At 49.5% G+C, this 19120-nt stretch overlaps 1 protein-coding gene and 1 pseudogene across 15 annotated transcripts in view; one reads left to right on the forward strand and one right to left on the reverse strand.

Annotated features, from left to right (window-relative positions):
- Positions 1 to 1418, reverse strand: part of LOC115839658 (cyclin-dependent kinase 1-like) — a 112223-nt pseudogene extending 110805 nt beyond the window's left edge.
- NRXN3 (neurexin 3) overlaps positions 1 to 19120 on the forward strand; it is a 1711975-nt gene that overhangs the window by 2769 nt on the left and 1690086 nt on the right. Inside the window, exon 1 of one of the 15 annotated variants that reach the window (XM_060295127.1) lies at positions 1403 to 1419. The exons of the other annotated variants lie outside the window; for them this stretch is intronic. The gene's annotated coding sequence lies outside the window, so the exon portion shown is untranslated. Of the gene's footprint in view, positions 1 to 1402; positions 1420 to 19120 lie in introns of those variants that run through there. 15 annotated transcript variants of the gene reach the window in all.

The raw sequence follows: 19120 nt of genomic DNA on the forward strand, positions 1-19120 counted from the left end.
TGGGGACATGAGGAGAGACGGAGGTGAGGTCGGAAGTCACCGGCTTGCAGAATTTCTGTCCTGCATCCCCCTTTCTCTCGTTCCTTGGGAAAAAAAAATCCATTATCTCTAAAAACACATTATTCTTCAATTGGCCTTTTAGAGAAAGAAGGAGAAGGAGGGGAGGGGTTAATTTGGTGAGGGGGCTTGGTTGTAATTAGCCCACTGCTGCAAAACTGAGATACAGAAATCCATCGGCACCAGCTTTGGGGGCACAGAGAGGCAGCAGAGAGATGGGGGACGACGGGTTGTCAGTCTTGGATGCACAGTGGAGCGGTGGGGTTGGCGTTTGGGTATTGTGTGTGTTTGTGTCTCTGTGTGTGTGCAGTTTTTTCCGCCCTACCACCAATTTCCCCCTCTATCCTCCCCTAATTCTGCTGTTCTCTTGCTTCCATTGGCACACACACCGCTCTCCCCTACCCCCATATACCCCCTCCCCCTTTCCTTTAGTCCTTTCTGTCTGGATGAGAAAATTCTGATTCTGATGGCTCTGCGGCTCTTTTTTTTTTTTTTCAACACAACAGTGGTGCGATGGCCTTTCCTACATGCCACACGGATGCAGCCTTCTGATAGGAGGGCTAAGTCGGCACATCTACACACGCACGCACTTTGCACACGCTCTTGCACACACACTCTCTCACACAGACACAGGCGATCAAGGGCTTGATTTCGTTTGGTTTCGTTCCCCTTTACGGCTGTCCCCACCCCTACCTCCACCATGGCTCCTCTCCACCCGTCTTCATACGGGAAATGCAGTAACGATACCCACGTCTTCTCCCCACACCGCTCTCTTCTTTCTCCTCGCCATTATTCTTTACCAAAAGCTGTGGTGTGTCGCAGTTCATGGGATTAGCATGTTGGAGTCTTTGGGGGAGGGGACCTCATAAGAAGGGGGTTGGAATGGGGGTAGATGACATTAATGATTTTTTTTTTTTTTTTTGGCCAAATAAGCACCCGGTGATAATGATCCAATTTAACCATCCGTGTAATATATGTTTGCGGCACATCAGAGGAAGGTTACACGGGGAAAGCAGAGTCTGGACTGGGTTACCTCTGGGGAGATGTGATGCCTGGACAATAGAGAGACAGATGCCCCCTCTCCACACACACATATGTATGCTCTCACACACACCAACACCCAGCTCTGCTCAGTGGGCTGTGTCAAGCCAGAGGGCACTGCAGAATCTCCCAGAGTTGTCGTGGCTCGTGGGGAGTCTGGAGTGATGTCTTTGTCCTACCCAGCCCTCGCTCTCCGGCTGATGTCTGGTCTTAAAATTCTTGGTGGCCTTTGTGTTGCCTTTTGGGTGAGGGCTGGAGGGGTGTTTGTGTTTTGTCAAACGCCGGTGTGCTCCCAGTCGGACAACACGGATTGTCCACATGGTGCGTGCGGTTCAAGCAGGGGGTGCCTGCCTGTTCGTGCTGCGTGAGTGTGCTTGGTGGGCACGGACGCGCGCACGGCTCTGGGGAGGTGTGGGGGCGACAGGGAAGGGAGGCTCCCCTTCCCTCTCTCGTGGGGGAGGAAGGCAAAGAGCGGCGGTGTTTGGTGGGGGTGAGAAGGCGACGGAGTTTTCAGGGTAGCTGAGAAGACGGTGGGGGGAGAAGGCGCCTGTCTCCGGCGGCAAGCCTCGTGGGAGAGCCGCGCTCGCCAGAGCAGGCCCGTGGGTGGCTGTGCTCATGGAGGACGAGCGCGCGGCTGCGGACGGAAAGGGGAGAAGGGATGAGGTGGGCCAGACTGAGGGCTTCCCTGGCCACCTCGGGAGCCCTGGGCAGAGTGGGGGAGGACGGCCCTGCTCGCCCCGGCCTCAGCCACCCGCGTGGGAGGGTGGCCCGGCCTTGTGGGAGGCTCTGCAGCCCCTGAGGAGCTGCGCTCGCCCTCGGCCAGGATAGCGGCTGAGCCCCTGTGCCCTCCTGGGCTCCAGCCGTCGTAACTATCGGACGCCATTTTCCCTTCTCCTTTGGTTAAAGGTGTGTCCCTCTTTATGAGCAATTACATGTGAAATTGGAAAACGTTTTTCCTAGGAGGAAAAAAAAATCCTTGGGGCAAAATGCTGGTTGTTGTACGTAGCTTATGTCCCTCTCCCTTCCTGGGGCTGACCTTGAGGGGTCAGGGAGAAAGGGTTACGTCATTGCCAGAGAAAGGGGACAAATGGGGGGTAGGATGCCCCAGGGGCGAATCATTGTGCCAAACGCCGAGAGGAGAAGGCTCTTGGGATCCCCCTGCTGTGTTCTCCTTATGTGACCCTCGTGTGTGGATGGGAGACTTGGAAAAGTAGAAACGTCCCTTCCAAAGCTCGCCCCCTAGAAATGTGCAGGCCTTGGTTCCTGCTGCCACCAGGCCCTGCTTGCCTCAAGCACGTACCTGCTGGGGGAGGAACCACCAGCCTCTCCGCAGCTCTGACCCTTGAGGGCCAGCCCTGGCTGCTCTGCAGATGATGAGGCGTGACTGGGCCAGCCACAGGTGGCAGTACTGGGCTCGAGCAGGGCTCTGCAGGTCTGTGCTCAAGTGAGGCCTCTGCTGAGTGGCCTTCTAAAATAGCGCCCCTCACCCTGACCCCCCGCTACCTTCAGCCCACGTCTCTGCCTTTCATTCCAATCAGCTGCTCACTACCTAACACTGCATTACATACCGAAGTGTTAAGGTAATCTTGTCTGTCTCTCCCTCTGGAATTCAGGTTCCGTGAGGTCAGGGTCTTTGCCTGTTTTTGTTCATTGCAGTGTTCTCAGTGCCTAGGACATTTGCTGGCATGTAGTAGGTGCTCAACAAATATCTGTTGATTGGAAGAAAGAACCATATGGATTTGGTGTTGGATTTGGTGTCGGCTCTAACCTTGGAGCCTGTCTTCTGCGAACGCTGAACTTTGCCTCTGCCTGTCCCTGCCTGCAAGTCCAGATCTGCTAGAGGAATTGCAAAGTGCGACTTTCGAGTTCAATAGAAAGGTCTCCTCCATGCCTGGCTCAGACTGACTCTGCCTGCTTCATGGTCCCACTAATACTAGTTAATCATCATCATCAAGTAGTAGTAATGGTAGTGACATAGCTACCGTTTCTGAGGTACTTAATATATACCAAGTTCTGTACCAAGTTTCTTTTTTTTTCTTTTACATTCGGTATCTCTTTTAATTTTCCAGACAACTCAGTGTAGTATACAGCTGGCCCTCTGTATCCGTGGGTTCTGCATCCTCGGATATGGAGGGCCAACTGTGCCACATCATTTTATATAAGAAACTTGAGCACCCGAAGATTTTTGAATCTGCGAGGGATCCTAGAACCAATACCCCATGGCTACCGAGGGATGACTCTGCTATTATTCCCTGCCTTTGACAGAAGAGGAGACTGAGACTTAGATAAAATAAGATAGTAAGATGGCAGATCAGGGGTTTGAGCTCAGATCTTTTTTATTCCAGAGCCCAAGTCCGTGACCCTTATGTTACCCTGTTAGAGGTAAAAGGGAGATGAGCCATTATCTCATTCAGTGCTCTCAAATACAGATGAGAAAACTGAGGCGAAGAGAGATTAAATGGCTGGTCCAAAGTCATATGCCAAGTTTGATGCAGAGACAAAGCTGGAATCCAGGTTTTCTGGCTATCCGGGCAGTGTTCTTTCTATACCATCTTGCTGCCTGTGGGACGTGGGCCCTCTCTCAAATGGGATTGTACTGGAGGCTGCCTGAGGTGCCCTCTTAGCTTTCCTTCTTCCTTGGTCGGTGGGGGAGTGGGGTCTTGGTGAGGTGGGAGGGAGTAGATGTGCCTTTAATGAGGGCAGACTCTTCCTGCCGAGCTGGAAGGAGACTGGGGGCTATTCTCCAGGGTCATCAGAATCACTGGGTGCCGGTCAAGGTCATCCCTTGAGTGTGCTGGAGGAAGAGACCCCAGTGGAGTGCTCCAGGTTCTTAGTCCCATGTAGCCCTGCCCATCATGGTTACTCTCAGATACAGCAGTGGCTCCATTCAGAGGTCCAAGCAGCTGGTGTCTGGATCCTGATGATCTGGGAGCTTGTGTGCTTCTCCCAGACTGGCTTAGCCCTTGCTTCTCAAGAAAGCAAGGCGTGGAGCCAGACACTAGCCTCAGTGTGTTTCATTTCCGTTTCCAGAGGCTGGCTGGAGAGCTTGAATTCATGGACTATGTGGAAGGGTCCTTACTAGTCCCTCTGCTCCAGCTCTAGGGTTGGCCTTGACCTCGACTCAGGGAGGGGATAGACATCCTAGCGTGCGTGCGTGCGTGCGTGCATGTGTGCATGTGTGGCTGTATGTTATGCTGGGGCCAGGAAGGTAGGGGAAGTGGGGGACCAGAGTAAAGTGGGTTCTGAGAAGCAGGGAAGCCTTACCTTCTTCCAGGACCTTGAGACAGCGTGAGAAGCCTTTTCTGTGTGACTTTGAGGTGGGGTGACCAGATGCCCTGGTTTGTAGAGACAGGCCCATTTAGGCCTTTGTCCTAGTGTAATTATTAGCTCTCAGAAATGTCCTGGTTTGGATGATAAAACATATGGTCATCCTTCTTTGAGGTGACATTACCCACTTTCTGTTCATGGGACAGAGAGAGGAAAGGCGTGTCAGATAGGGAAATCAAATTTTAGGCCAAGAAGATGGTTAGGAGAAGAGACTTCCCCCAGAGATGCTTCCATTTGTCCCCTATTTCTAAAGGATTAAGACCTTAATCTTCTGACTACTCCTGCTACCAACATGACGACTACTAACCTAACTACCTTACTACAACTACCAACATGACGACTACTAACCTAACTACCTTACTACAACTACTTCTTCTAGCCAACATTTGAGTCCTGTGTGTCAGATACTATGCTAAGCACTTGACACGCATTGTCCCACTTAACCTTCCTACCACCCTACGAGGTGGGTACTGTTAACATCTCAGTATGACAGATAAAGAAACTGAGCCCTACAGAAGTTGAATAACATGTGCAAGGTCACGCAGGTAGGAAGTGACGAGGTCATGTTCAAACCCCGTGGCCTGGCTCCAACGCTCTGATAGCCACACTGTGTCGCAGCACCTCCGTGGGCCTGTCCTCTGGTCCCCACGTCTGGGAACTTGACTCTGAGAGCCGACCCGCTTGCTGGGCTGGCTGCTCACAACCCTGGGACCTGCGGAAGATGCTGCTGCCAGTCAGTGGCCCGTTAGGCTTAGGGAGAGGAAGCCGCTGGCCCAGCAGTGGCGCTGCTGCTGGTCTTTCTGATGGTACTTTAGAGACTCTGGTTCCCACGGTGACTCAGTTACCTTCTTGCGACTTCAGGCACCTTGTCGGGGGAGGGAGCTTAGGTCGTTTGGGATGGTGGTGGGTGGGCAGAAGGCAGAGAACCTGCCACCCGCCTCTGCTTTGCTCTGTGGCCCCGATCCCTGATGGGCCCACACTCCCCTTGGCTGTTGCAACAGGGGGTGGCCCTCAGTGGAGATTCTGGCGAATGGACAGCCACCTAGCACCTGCTCTTAGCAGAGCGTGGTGTTCTGGTGTATTTCCTGTAACGGGCAGTGTCCTCATTTGTCTGATGAGGAAACCGTTGGTCAGAAGGGTTAACTAACTTGTCTAGGATCACACAGTGAGAAGTAGCAGACTTTGGACCCAAGCTTGCGTCTGACTCCAGAATTCATGCTGTTTCTGAGTCCTTGCACTGCCCGCTATGCTGAACCCTGGAGAAGAGGGGGTGGGAGCCAGAGGAGGAGACTCCCCAGGAGGAGGTCTTCAGATCAGCTCCTGAGTGTGAGGGCTGCGGAGGGCGTCTGGGGCTCATCATCTTGCTGAGCCACCCCTGGGCCTCCTTCCCTCCTCCAGCCAGGGGAAGACAGCTGCTGACCTCTCACTGGATGAGTGCTCATTCTGGTCTGGAGGGAATGGGGAGATGGGCCCACCCACGCCTTGCAGGTACCTCTCTCCCCCATGGAGCAGCGATAGATGCACTGACACCTAATCCCTCTTCCTTCCCCCTGTGTCTATGTCATAGGGTCAGGGGTGAGAAGGGGTGGGTGATCTCCCCGCCTAGAGACTGGAGGGAGGATACACGGTGGGAGAAGCTGGGATTCCCCTGCTGGAGGACTCCAGGGAGAAAGGGGAATTTTTTCTTGCTTGAGAAGCAGAGAACATGAGAAGAGCATTTTTCTCACTGAGGGGATGGTCTGTGGCCCCCAAGCTGAGCTGCATTAGCTTCATTGCAGTCCCATTGAAGACTGTGTTTATTTTTTCAATAATGTGTTAATTAAACATCGATTTCCAGGTAGAAGAAAGGGAATTGGATTGCCAGAGCTAATGGGGTGTGAGGAGGGTGGGGAGCTGGTGAGAGGGGCCCAAGCTGGAGTCAGCGCTCTTCAGCGTCACCCCGGGACGGGTGGAGGGGAGGCAAGGCTGCCTCCTCCCCTGGCTCGAAATTTGGAATTTTCAGCTCCCCATGAGCCTTCAGGAGGCGTCTTTTCTACCCTTTGGCTGCCAGAGCAGATGGAGATGGCTCTTTGCTGAACCTCAATTCAAGGGGGGAGAAACAGTCATTCTTCACCTTCTCCAGCATCTTTGGTTTTTTTTTGTTTGTTTGTTTGTTTGTTGAGTGACCCTGTGCCAGGCCTTTTGCTTGGCACCCTACATAGGTTAGCTCATTGGTTTTTAAAATAAACACAGGGGTAGTACTTTTTCTATACCCCCACTTTGGAGATGAGGAAACTGAGGCTCAGAGAAGTAGCAAACTCAAGAGCAAAGAGCTGGGCAAGCTTGGCAAGAAAAGGGGGCCCTAGAAGAGTAAAAAGTATCTGAGGTCAGCAGAATAGCCGCCAAGGGTCCACGCCCCTCTAAAGGCAAAAAAGAAAAGGATGAAGCAACAGAGAATGATTTGTTATTTTATCACTGGCTGAGATGGATTGAGCTTTTGCTACGTGCCAACACCTGTGTTAAGTGCTTTGCATATACAGTTGTGAGGATGCAGTGAGTAAGTGTTAAGTAATGTTATTCCCATTTTAAAGATGAGGAAAGTGGGGCTTGAAGAGGTTAACTAACCTGCTGAGGTTGCAGAGTTGGTAAACGGCGGAGCTGGAATAAAACTTTGGTGAACAGGACTTTGGGACCTCTTTACAGTCATGTTCTGTTGTCTCATCCACACTGAGGACACGGATGCCTGCTCAGCAAGTCACCTATAACTTCTGGGAGGTAAAAACTTGGGGCCTTTAGGGTGGATTCTCCGACTAGATCCTGAGCCCCAGAAATCCCAGAGTCTTGCAATGTGAACCTCACTGTCCCTTCCTCTCTCAGCCCATGACAGCTCAGGCCGAGCCTCTGGTTGGGTGAAGGCTGTTCTGGCTGCCTGTGGTGTCTGGAGCCTGCATTAGTGAGCTGGGTGGGAAGGGCAAGTTAGAGTAGTAGTTCTTACACTTTGCTGCATATTAGAATCACCATGTTAAAAATCCCAAACCTGTGCTGCAACTCATCCCAATCAAATCAGTCTTTAGGGGTAAGACTCCAGGATCAGTATATTTAAAGCTTCCCAGGTGATCCATCAGACTTATAAACTGGTGGTTCAGAATAGCCTCTGCTGCAAAGCAGGTGTTTGCAGGCTAGGCTAGTTTCTGTTTCCAGAGTTAGAAGTGCAGAATTAATTGGTTACACAGACCCAGTATCCAGTGGGGCAATGCTTATATTGGTCAATTTTCCTCTCATTAGAATAGTAGCTTTCAGACTTTGGTATGCATCAAGACATCTGGGGAACTTTTACAAAATGCATATCCTTAGGCCCCACTGCAGATCTGATTCAGAAGTTCTAGGATGGCCCAGGAATCTGCATTAAAAGCAAGCACTTTCTGTGACTGGGTGAGGTCATGATATCCAGGGCCAGCCCCAGAACCCCCTTTGTTTCATGCGCATACATGTGAAGTCTTCTCTCTTTGCAGGGGTGAAAAGGTGAGGACAGAGACTGCTGTGGTCACCTGTTGATCCGTGAGGTTTGGTCGTCTTTGCTCAGGGCTGACTGTCCATTGCTAACACGAGAAGGCCTGCCCCCCCCATCCTGGATCCCTGCTACTCACCACAGAGCCTTGTTTCATGTCCTGTGTGCAGGCAGCCCTGAGGGAGGAGAAGATGATCCCAATCTGGAAACCTGGCAGCCTTCCTTCTCAGGTTTTAAAAAAATCAGAGTAAATCTCTGCACAACTTGAGTGTTCGGGAGTCTGTCAGCGGCAACCATCCCGAGTCTTCCCCCGGGATCGGTGAACAGCTTCTCTGGGGCTCATTTTAAACTTTTCTTCCAAAGCTGTCAAAAAATAGAGAATAGTCAGAGACTCTCAGAGCTGGAAGGGACCTTGGTGATCTTCCATGCCAGCGTTAATATTCTGTTCATTTATTCATCCAACAGATATTTATTAAACACCTACTATATCCAGGCACTGTACCAGGTGCTGGGAATACACAGGCCACAATCAAGAGAGATACTTGGTTTATCCCTCATGGAATTTAAACTTGGGTGGAGGGGCAGATATTATATAACACAAAGAAATACGTAATTATAAATTATGGCGAATGCTCTGAGAATTATGGACACCTAATTTAGAATGATGGGATCAAGGGGGAAGATGATAGCTAAAGTTCTCACTATATGTAGACCCTGCTGTAAGGGTTTCATATGTATCACTAGACTTAATCCTCACAGTGAGTCTTGGAGGGAGGGAGGTACGTTATTATTGTTCCCTTGTTACAGATGAGGAAACTGAGCCGCGGAGAGGTGGCCAGGCTGGACCTAACACTGAGGTCTGTCTGACTCTCCTACCCTCTCTAACATCCCATCTCAGAGTGGGGAGGTGGGTTGGAAAAACCGATGTTTGTGCAGAGAGAGAGCTGAGGGATGAGGTGGGGGTGAAGCAAAACCAGAGAAGTTAAGAAAATGCTGCCAATCCTGGCCACGTATGGAACGCTTAGATGCTAAGCGCTGTGCAAAATGCGTTATTAAAATTATCTCACTGAATTCTGCAACAGCTAGGAAAAGTAGGAATCCTTTTTCCCTTTTTTGCAGGCAAGGAAACTGAGGCTTTGAGAGGTAAAGTTCCCAGACGGTGGACACTCTGAATCTTGCCCTGTCTGGGCTTCTTGCATCTCACCTGTTGGGTTTGCTAATCATGAACAGTGGGTGACAAGGGGGATCACTTCAGAGCCCTCAGGCCTGCTTGTCCTGGCTGGGGAGAACCCAGAGGAAGGAGGAACAAAGGACTTCTTTGGGGCATGGCTGCCCCTCTGTGCTGTGAGCCATCTCCATTTTTCTTTCGTCTGGCAAGAGCCCCCAGGCCAGCCTTCTTCTAGGTCTGATGGCCCAGGACCTCTGACTTGTTGCTAATTAGTTAGATGCTTATCACCTGCAGTTCCGTCCTTCCTTTTCTGTCTGGTGCCTCCCCGAATACCCTCCCCGCGTGTTCACCTGAGGTCGCCTCTGCCCTCGAGGCCTGTGGTCCCACTGGCCCACCTTGAGCTGATCTGCACTGGGCCGATGTGAGTTGAGGTGGGAAGAAGGACAGGGACTCAGGTCACAAAATTGGTCTAGAGCCACGAGAGAGAGGCAAGAATATGTGAGAAGCGGAAGGAGATGTGTTAATGGGTCATTGATAAAATACTAAATTCCTGAAAAGCTTGCCGGGACACGGGAGTTCATTTCTTCAGCATCCTTTCCCTGACCTGCAGGTGAGTGAATGTGCCCATGTACACAAGTGCCCCACAAGACGGCGGCTTCTCCGTGCCCTGCCTGGAATCGCCTCCAGGGTTGACGGGATGGTCTGGCAAAGCGGGGGGAGCACCCTAAGGGAGCAGAGTAGCTTTTTGCCTGCTTTTCTCCTGGCCCTGGAGTAATGGGGATTGCCTCAATATTGGGCTCTGCTTCTGATGAGGATAACACTTGAAGGCAGTCGCTTGACTCCCCAGATGCCTGGAATCAAGACACAAAAGGGAAGGCGGGGAAGCTTTCTCCGAGAAGGGGTGAGATGTGTGGGAGGGAGGAAGGGTGGCTTGTGTGTGGGTTGCGCGTTTGGATGACAGTCACTCTTTCTTTTTTTGTATATGTGTGGTTCTTTTTTTCTTTTCTTTTCTTCTTCTTCTTCTTTTTTTTTTTTACAACAATTAACTCCTTATAAAAGTGACTTAATGATTTTCTTATTGCAAAATATTACTTGTTCATTACAGAACATTTAGAAAATACTGGAAAAAAAAAACTCACCTGTAAGTCCCCAACTCCAAAAATAACCAATGGGGAAATTTCGATTTCTATTTTCCAGCTTAATATCTAAGCATCCACAATCCAGGGTGTGCTATTCTGTTTCTAAAGACATTCCTTCACTCATTTAACAAGTACTAATTGAGTGCCTGCTCTGTGCCATGCACTGAAATCACATTTTGGAGGCTGTCACACTAGCTCGATTTTCACTTAAAGATACATCATGAGCACTTTTCCACAACAGCCACTCGTGCTGTTGAGCTTCCAGATTTAGATTTTGGGTGTAACGAGGCAGTTGGCAAATCTTGGCATCTGAAGTCTCATGTCTTAAGAAGGAAGGAAAGATTGCTGAGCCTCTCTCCTCAGCACATAAGGCAGGTGCTGTGTTAGTCTCCTTGGGGGGAAACGTGTTCCTTTACCTTGGAAATAAGGAAGGGACAGGTTTGGAGGGTGGGAAAAACTCTAACCCTTTATTAGTGTTAGAGTCTGGGATTTCTCCAAATGAGGGGTTTGGAAAGGAGAGATTCCATTCTCCTGTATAGAATCCCAGCATCTTAGATAGTGGGTGGCATGTTAGAGCATGGCTAGGTCGCCTTCTTCAATGTATAGATGAGGGCCATCAGCAGTCAGATGATCTGCCCGAGGACGCACACATGGTTGACGGCACAGCTGGGACTGGAGCCTGGGGAGCAGTGCTAGGGAGAGTTGCACGGCGGTTGGAGATGGATTTGGTAGAAGTGGTTCAGAGAGACCCCTTGCTGGGCAGATGGAGGGACTCCACTGGCCTTGCTTGAGTTTGGTTACTGTGTTTAAAAGAGGTTTGCAATACAGGTTTGATTTGCTGATCTCCTACCCCATTCCTTATCTACAGTATACTCCATGCCACCATCTCTCAAATGCACATCTGTGGTTCCACAGAGGCCTGGGGCGGGGTGGGGGTGGGATGGAGAGAGGAATGCCCTCTGGAAAGTCAGTACTGCTCATAGACCCATCTGGTCCAGTGCAGGCTTCCATGAACTCAACTCAGCAAATCGCTCCTGGATCCTTCCTTTGCCTGGGGCATTGTGTTTAGTGCTAGGGATACAGAGAAAAGTGATAGTTGACATTCTCTAGTAAAGGACATTATGAATGTATACATCGTAGCGGGAGGCCTGGATCCAGGATAGAAGGGGGTTTCCATGGAGGGGATGCTTATTTTTTGCCAGAGAAGGGAGTGTGACGAAGGCTTCACTGAGGTGGTGGAATTCATAAACAGTGACATCAGCAGATGGGGAAGAAGGACCAAGGATGATAGGCCAAGGAAATGGCATGAGGAAAAGAAAGAAAATGAGGAATTCCCTCCGATAAACAGGAGATTGACCTTTATAGCAATGGGTGGAGGACTGAGTGAGCGTGGGGCTGGAAGGTATGTTTAGGCAAGTTTTTGAATAACCTGAAATGGTAGGTGTTTCAGTTAGCATGATCCCTAGCAGGGGGACTCCCAACTCAATCAGGCTTAACCATGGAGGGAATTTTGGGGGGTAGGTTCACATAACTAAAATTTTAGAGAATGGATCTCAGCTTTGGTTCGGTCTAAGGCTGTCCAATATTATCAGAGGCTCAGGCTGGTTCGCCCATGGTAGTAAAATGCTCTGCAGCTCTAGACCTCAGGTCAGCAGCCTGACCCATAAGAGCTAGAGAAAACTTCTCCCTTAGCCATTGAAGAAAAATCTTGGGCTTCACTTGGGTTGGACCAGCTTAGGTCACATGCCCCTCTCTGAACCAATTGCAATTTGATTCCCTCCCCTGGAGCTGGGGGTGGAGCCAACACACCCCAACCACACGGCTGCTTTGCCATGGGTGGGGTCTGGTGTGGGTGCTGGGAGATGCAGATGGTAGGCAAAGGCATTTGGACTTTAGTCTGTTTGTCCCCGGGAACATGGGATGAATTAGAGCAGCGGTGGCTTATTCACATGTGGTGTAGGAGCAGAACTCTGGAGGCAGGATGGAGAAGTCACTGGATTTGGCAGAATCGGAGGCAAGGAGGGCACTACCTGGCTGACACTGGCTCTATTGGCCACTGAGCCAAGTCCAGACTATGGTCCATGTGGGAGCATCTGATTCATCCTGGCACAGGGCGGGAAGGAGGAAAGGCGGAACAAGGGAGTAACTACGAAGGACCAAGCCAGTCTTCATCTGTCAACATTGTTCTCCTGCAGATTTTGTCATTTTTCAGAGAGAAAAGGCTAAGAATCTTTTAGGGAAGCCTGAGGGTTGGTGCTTCTTGCAAAATACTTCAGAAGGGCCTGTGGTTTCCTAGGTAGAGCCTGAGGTGCAGCAACCTGAGTTTATACTTTGTGGATCTGAGTTTTTATTCCTCTTGCAGCATGGACATGCATGGCTCCTCCAGAATCAGCTTTGACTGATAGGTGCCTTCGCAGCATCACCATTTCCTCAGGGACCTGATGACTTCAGAGCTGCTGTGCTGGTTTCCGTTTATGTTTAGTTGGACCTTGCTGGACTGTTTGTGCTCTGAACTGTGCTTGGAGAATTAATTGCTTTATGCCGCAAAGTCAATAGGATGCTTTTTGTTTCTGTTCCTTGAAATGGAGATAGAAGCCTTTTTACTAGGAGATCCCTTGTGAACTGGCAAAAGGGGGTTCTTCTGACTTGGTGATTTTCCTCCTGTGTGTGAATCTGTATAGGTAGCTGAAAATTGAGCTAGAGTAGAGGGGAGAAAAGGAGCAGGCTGGCAGTGAGAACATGATGCTCTCGGGTTTCAGGATGGTCATACTGCTCTGAGTTGGCTTTTGGGGGAGCCCTAGACTTGGGACAAAAGAGCTGTGTTTGAATGTTAGCTTTGTCATTCATAGCCACATGGCCTTGGACACTTGGCTTTGAAGTTTCAGAGGACAGCTCTGGAGGACCTACTGTATCACAGGGCTGCCTTGAACGTGTGATTGCTTCTTATTTTGAAGTGGCCCTGAAGTAACAGTGAGAATGGAGCCCTAGGTTCTGAGGAGCTTCTCTGTGCAATGCACTGTGCCTAAACTGTTCGCATGCTCTCCAGATCCTCATGACGGCCCATGAGACAGGTAGCGGCGTCTTCATTTCAAAGATGAGATAAATGGAATCTCAGAGAGGTTAAGTAATTTACCCAAGGCTTCTCAGCAAGTGAATGAGATGTAAAGCCAGTGGTTTCTGACTTCAAAGCCTGTAGTGCTCTGAGTATCAAGATACGACAAGGGAAGCATCATGAGCTTTGGGGTCACACATGCTGATTTAGGGTAACTCCCTGCTTGTTATTTACTAGCGAAGTAGATACTTCACCTCCTGAGCCACTTGGATTTACAGCTCTGTTGTGACTCCTGCCTCAGGGCTACTTCAAAATGAGAAAATCCACAGGTCCAAGGCAGCCCTGGAACATAGTAGGTCCTCCATAGCTGTTCTCTGAAACTTCAAAGCCAAGCGTCCAAGGCCATATGAATATTAATAATGAAGCTAATATTCAAGTGTCATTGTCTATAAATCAGAGGTAATAACATCATATTTGTAGTTGGGGATGGCTTAGAATCAAGTGACTTGTCTGAGGTCATCTAGTTGGTAAGGTGATTCAGCCGGGATTAGAACCCTTTGTGGTCTAATCCACATGCCACTCCCCTTTCTATACTACTTTGTGGTTCTGCCTGGTATATAAGAGCCATTACCACAGTAATAATGGTGGTGATAATCGTTATTTTCTTTTGGTCAGATTCTGCTAATAGAAAGCTTCTGCTTCCGGTGACAGATAGGACAGGCGAGGAGGTTTTCTTTTCATCTTTCCCTTTCCCTCCAGATACATCTCTCAGGGTTTTCTTGGGAGTAGGAGTTGAAGAAATGAGACTAGGGCCAAGTGGAAAGGTGAACTGTTAGGATGTAAAGTTTTGGGGGATGTGGCATAGGTCAAGGCAGGAGGTGAGAGAGATCATCAGATAGCTCGGTGGAACGTGCTGGAATCTTTTATGTGTGCTACAGAGGAAGAGAAGTCCCTAGGAGGTGGTGTTGGGGAGCTTGGGCTCACCGTGTGTTCTTGGACTTTTCTGAAGTATGTATTCAGTGAACTAGCATGTAGAGAGCACCCGTGTGTCATATGATTGTGTTCCTCGCACCCCGTAAGGTTGATATTATCACCCTCGTTTAGGGAAGGAGGGATTAAATTGCTCATGACTCCCTAGCCAGTGAGCCTCAGAACCAGGATGCAAAACAGGACTACAGGATGCAAGGCTTTTCCACTATAGAATATCTGTATTTAGAAAAAGTTGCCCTTTCGACATGTTTCACAGACTCCTAAAAGATTCCATTTTAACTTCCACCCTCTGATGGTTGAGGAAACAGAGGCTTAGTGGCCAAATGATTTGACCAAAGTCCCACAGTGGGAGGAGCCATCTGAGGTCAAGGTCATGAGATCTCCAGGTAATGGTTACTTCAAAATGTATAGCAGATACCTGGGGTGCCTGCCCACGCAGGGAACTGATGAGAAGTGATGGGGCATTAGGGCTACAGTGCTGTAGGCTTGTGTTTAGAGCCTGATTTCAGGTCCCTTGGAGGATCTGGGACAAATCAGGAAACCAAGGCAGAAGCCCATGCGTAAGAGCTAGACGTTACTTTGGGCCCTTGGATGCTGAGGCAACAAGAGCAATTGAAGATCTCGTAAGGAGGTAGGGCTCAGCTTACTGAATGGGGAAGGTACAGGCTGCCATGTTCCTGGATTCACTGGCCATGTGGTTATTATAATCTGGATTTCTTAAGGCCTGATGCATGGGTTCTCAATCAGACTGACCCAGATGTGAATGTGGGTGAGTCTGTTCTATGAGTACAAACTTTGGGCAAGTGACTTCCCCTCTCCGAGTCTCAGATTTGTCATTTACAAAACAGGAATAAAGTCACACCCACCCCACAGGTCAATTGGGAATATTAAGTGAGGAATTATAAGTAGACTGCCTAGTTTAGGGCTCTCAGAATTAATTATATGTCTGGCCTGGACCTTGCACTTGAACTCAAACTTGTACATCCACCTGCTTGATCATCAGCTCTACCTGTTTGTTTAATACTAATTCAACTCAGATTTTACACGCTTTAACATCTTTTGATTATACGTTCTGCTCCCACCTACTCTTCCCAGATGGGGAACTCCATCCTCTTAGTTGCTCACCGGGACACACTTAGAATTGTTTTTGACTCGTTTCTTGCTCTCACATCCCACGTTCAATCTATCAACCAAGCCGGTAGCCTCTCATTTAAAAGCTAAATCCAGAATATATCCAGACTTCTTAGCCCTGTGGTCCAAGCCACCGCTACCACCTCTCACCTGCACTATTGCAATGAACTCCCTACTGGACTCCTGCTTCCACTCTTTTTTTCTTAACATCTTTATTGGAGTATAAATGCTTTACAATGGTGTGTTAGTTTCTGCTTTATAACAAAGTGAATCAGCTATACATATACATATGTTCCCATATCTCTTGCATCTCCCTCCCTTCCACCCTCCCTATCCCACCCCTCTAGGTGGTCACAAAGCATGGAGCTGATCTCCCTGTGCTATGCGGCTGCTTCCTACTAGCCATCTGTTTTACATTTGGTAGTGTATATATGTCCATGCCACTCTCTCCCTTTGTCCCAGCTTCCCCTTCCCCCTCCCCGTGTCCTCAAGTCCATTCTCTACGTCTGTGTCTTTATTCCTGTCCTGCCCCTAGGTTCTTCAGAGCATTTTTTTTTCTTAGATTCCATATATATGTGTTAGCATACAGTATTTGTTTTCCTCTTTCTGACTTACTTCACTCTGTATGACAGACTCTGGGTCCATCCACCTCACTACAAATAACTCAAGTTCGTTTCTTTTTATGGCTGAGTAATATTCCATTTATATATGTGCCACATCTTCTTTATCCATTCATCTGTCGATGGACACTTAGGTTGCTGCTTCCACTCTTGACTCTATACTTTTTTTTTTTCTTCACACAGCAAGCTGGAATGAGCCTTTAAAGTGAAAGTCTGATTATGTCATTGCATTCAAAAGGCTCCTATAGCTTCCGATACCACTCCGAGTGAGCCCCAGAGTCCTAAGTCTGACTGGCAAGCCCCACCAGATCTAGTCTCAGCACCTTTCTACCTTCCTCTCCTTCCACTTTCCTTCTCACTCGTGCTGTTCCAGTCACACGAGTCTCCTTGCTGCTCCTTGGACTCGACAAGTCCAGTACAACCTCCAAGCCTTTGTCCTGGCTGTTTCCTCAGCTGCTTCCCTTCCCCAGGCCTCTGCAGAAGTGAACCTCATTGGAAAAACCTTCCCCCTGACCCTTTCCAGAACAGCACTTCCCTCCCCAGCACTCTTATCCCTCTTATGTTACTTATTTTTCATAGCACCTACCACCATGTGACAGGTTACATATGTGTTTGTTTTGCTCATTGTCTGTCTGCCCCAGTAGGACATCCTCATCCCAAGGGCTGGCTGGGACTTTGTTTTGTTCACAAACAGCACCTTGCATGGGGATGAATGAGTACCGTCCTTCCTGCTTCCACAGTTCAGGTCCCTTGTTACGTCAGGCCACTTCTTGCCTAGTCCTTGAGGGTCAAATGAGAATGAATGATTCATCATCCTTAGTTCTCTATCATGAACTACCTTTGGAGACAAGGCCTGGAACTTCTTGAAGTAACTTTATATTTTTTCTCATTTTAAAAAGGAATACATGTGCCATGTACATTGTGGGGGGAAAAAAAGAGAATCAAAACAAAATTCTGTAGACAGAGAAATGCATGAAGAAGAAATTGAAGATCACCTGGAATCCCTCCTCCCAGAAGGAACCACTGTCACTGTCGAGAGGCGCACCCCTCAGGCTTTCCTCCAACCCACAGGTTTTCTTTCTTGGGGAGAGGGATGAATTGGGAGGAGTCGTCTACAAATGAAGGGTATTATTAAGGAAATGTGTAACGAAATGACAGTGACACTAACAGTGTTGTCTGGTGGAAAGTGGTGTGACTAGGAATTGGAAGAATTTGGCCTCCATCAGTGACTCTCTTTCATATATTGACACATCAGTTTGTTTCTAATCAGATAAAAGTCTCTACACAGGGAAGAGGAAGAGACACCGCAGGAAAGGTAAAAGAGAAATTCGTTTCCCTTTATTTTGCTTATATTTCAAAGCATCTACTTGCATGGAGCTTTCTTTAAGGCCATGAGAACTGTGTGTTTCAGTGCAATCAAAGTCATAATTGGCGGGATTCGTGGAGCTGGGTCAGGGGCATGGGAGCTGACAGCAGTGGAGGGACCCCTTACGTGGTGTCAGGAGCTCTACAGTAGTTAACTCACTTAGTCCTCACGGCAGTCTTGTGTGGTAGGCGTTGTGAGTCACCTTATGTGCTCTTGTTATGGGTGAGAGCACTGAGGCTTGGAGAGGCTGGGTGACTTCTCCAGGTACACCCCTCGGGAGTGATACATGATCCAAACCCAGGCTGTTGGACTCCAGAGCCTGTGTTGGTAACCAGAGTGAAACATGCTCCCAGGGCAGTCAGAACGGACAGGCAGGAGGGCCAGCATGGATATGCACTTGATGAAACTGAGGGAGGAGGCTGGGGCTTTCTGGGGATCTGCCGGCCCCCAGAGTTGCTCTGCCATGTGGCCAGATGGGCTGCGAGAGCCCGGCTCTGTGTCTTTGGCTGGGAGGTTGGCTCCCAGGCAGGTGCGGTGCCGGTGTGCTGGCGTGAGAAGGTTGGAGGCGGTGCCACCAGGTGAAATAAGGAGGACAGTCTTGAAATGGGCGTGGCAGGGGAGCCGCAGGGCCACCCACATCGCTCTGCAGCTCAGGGCTTTTGTGGCAAGTGGCTCCCTACAGATGAATGTGGGACTCTAGAAACTTGGAGTAAACAGGGATCTTAAATCATCCCTTCTCCTCTTCGAGCTGTGAGCAAACTTTGAGTATCTGGCCCTGATGATAGGGACTGCGGGTAGGGGTCGGAGGGCTGCTTTTTGTGTTCATGAAGACCACGCCAGTGCCAGTGAACCGAGGTGCAGATTCTTAAAATTCCTGTGGGGACGGGGCCATGAGGCCCCAGCATTGGATCCGAGTTGTAGCCGTGCTCTCTTCTGCTGCCGGAGTGGTGTGTGTGTTTGCGTGTGTGTGTGCGCGCGCATGCACGTGCGTGCGTGCGCACAGGCTGTGTGTTGTTTGGATATTGTTACACCGCCTAAGGGTAGGAGATGGCTCCTGGGAATTAATGCTGCTCAGATGTTAAACTGATACTTACGCTCAGATCTTATCCACAGAGTGAGGAGATGCCTGTGGTTTCATTGTCACTCCTGAGCCTTGAGACCGGAGCGAGAAGGAAGGCGAGCGGGATTCTTCACTCAGGTGGTGGTGCAGGGTTTGGTGTGGCTGCTTATTTATGCTTTAGCTGGGTTGGACATGTTGAACTCAGTGTTGCCCTGCAAAATACCCTGTTTCTCAGGGAAAAAGAAGTCCTCTTGGATTCCATTCATTCAGCAGGAGCACCTGCTGGGTCCAGACACTGTGCCGGGTGCTGGAGATGGAGTGGGGTCAGCGGTGTGGGTGACAGCTGGCAGAGCTGAGGCATGTTTTGGTGGTACCATTGACTGGAGTTGATGATGAATTGGATATGGGGATGAGGGAGAGATCCGTGTGGAGAACAACTCCCAGGGTGTCGATGTGAGTCGCCATCAGAAGCTTGGCACCGGAACTCCTCTCCCAGGGAGGGTGGCATGGCTCCAGATTGCTAGGGCAGATTTCAAGTATTTCAAAAAGGAGAGGGGTAGGAGAGGCCCCGAAAGGTGTCAGCCACTGAGCCTGAACATGTGCATTTTTCTCTTCCTTACAAGAAGTTGGCACTCAGCAGTACTTCCCAGTTCCTCCTCAGTGTGCCCAATGCCTTCTGCCT

Source organism: Globicephala melas, chromosome 2, assembly GCF_963455315.2.
Source record: "Globicephala melas chromosome 2, mGloMel1.2, whole genome shotgun sequence".
Classification (NCBI taxonomy): Eukaryota; Metazoa; Chordata; class Mammalia; order Artiodactyla; family Delphinidae; genus Globicephala; species Globicephala melas.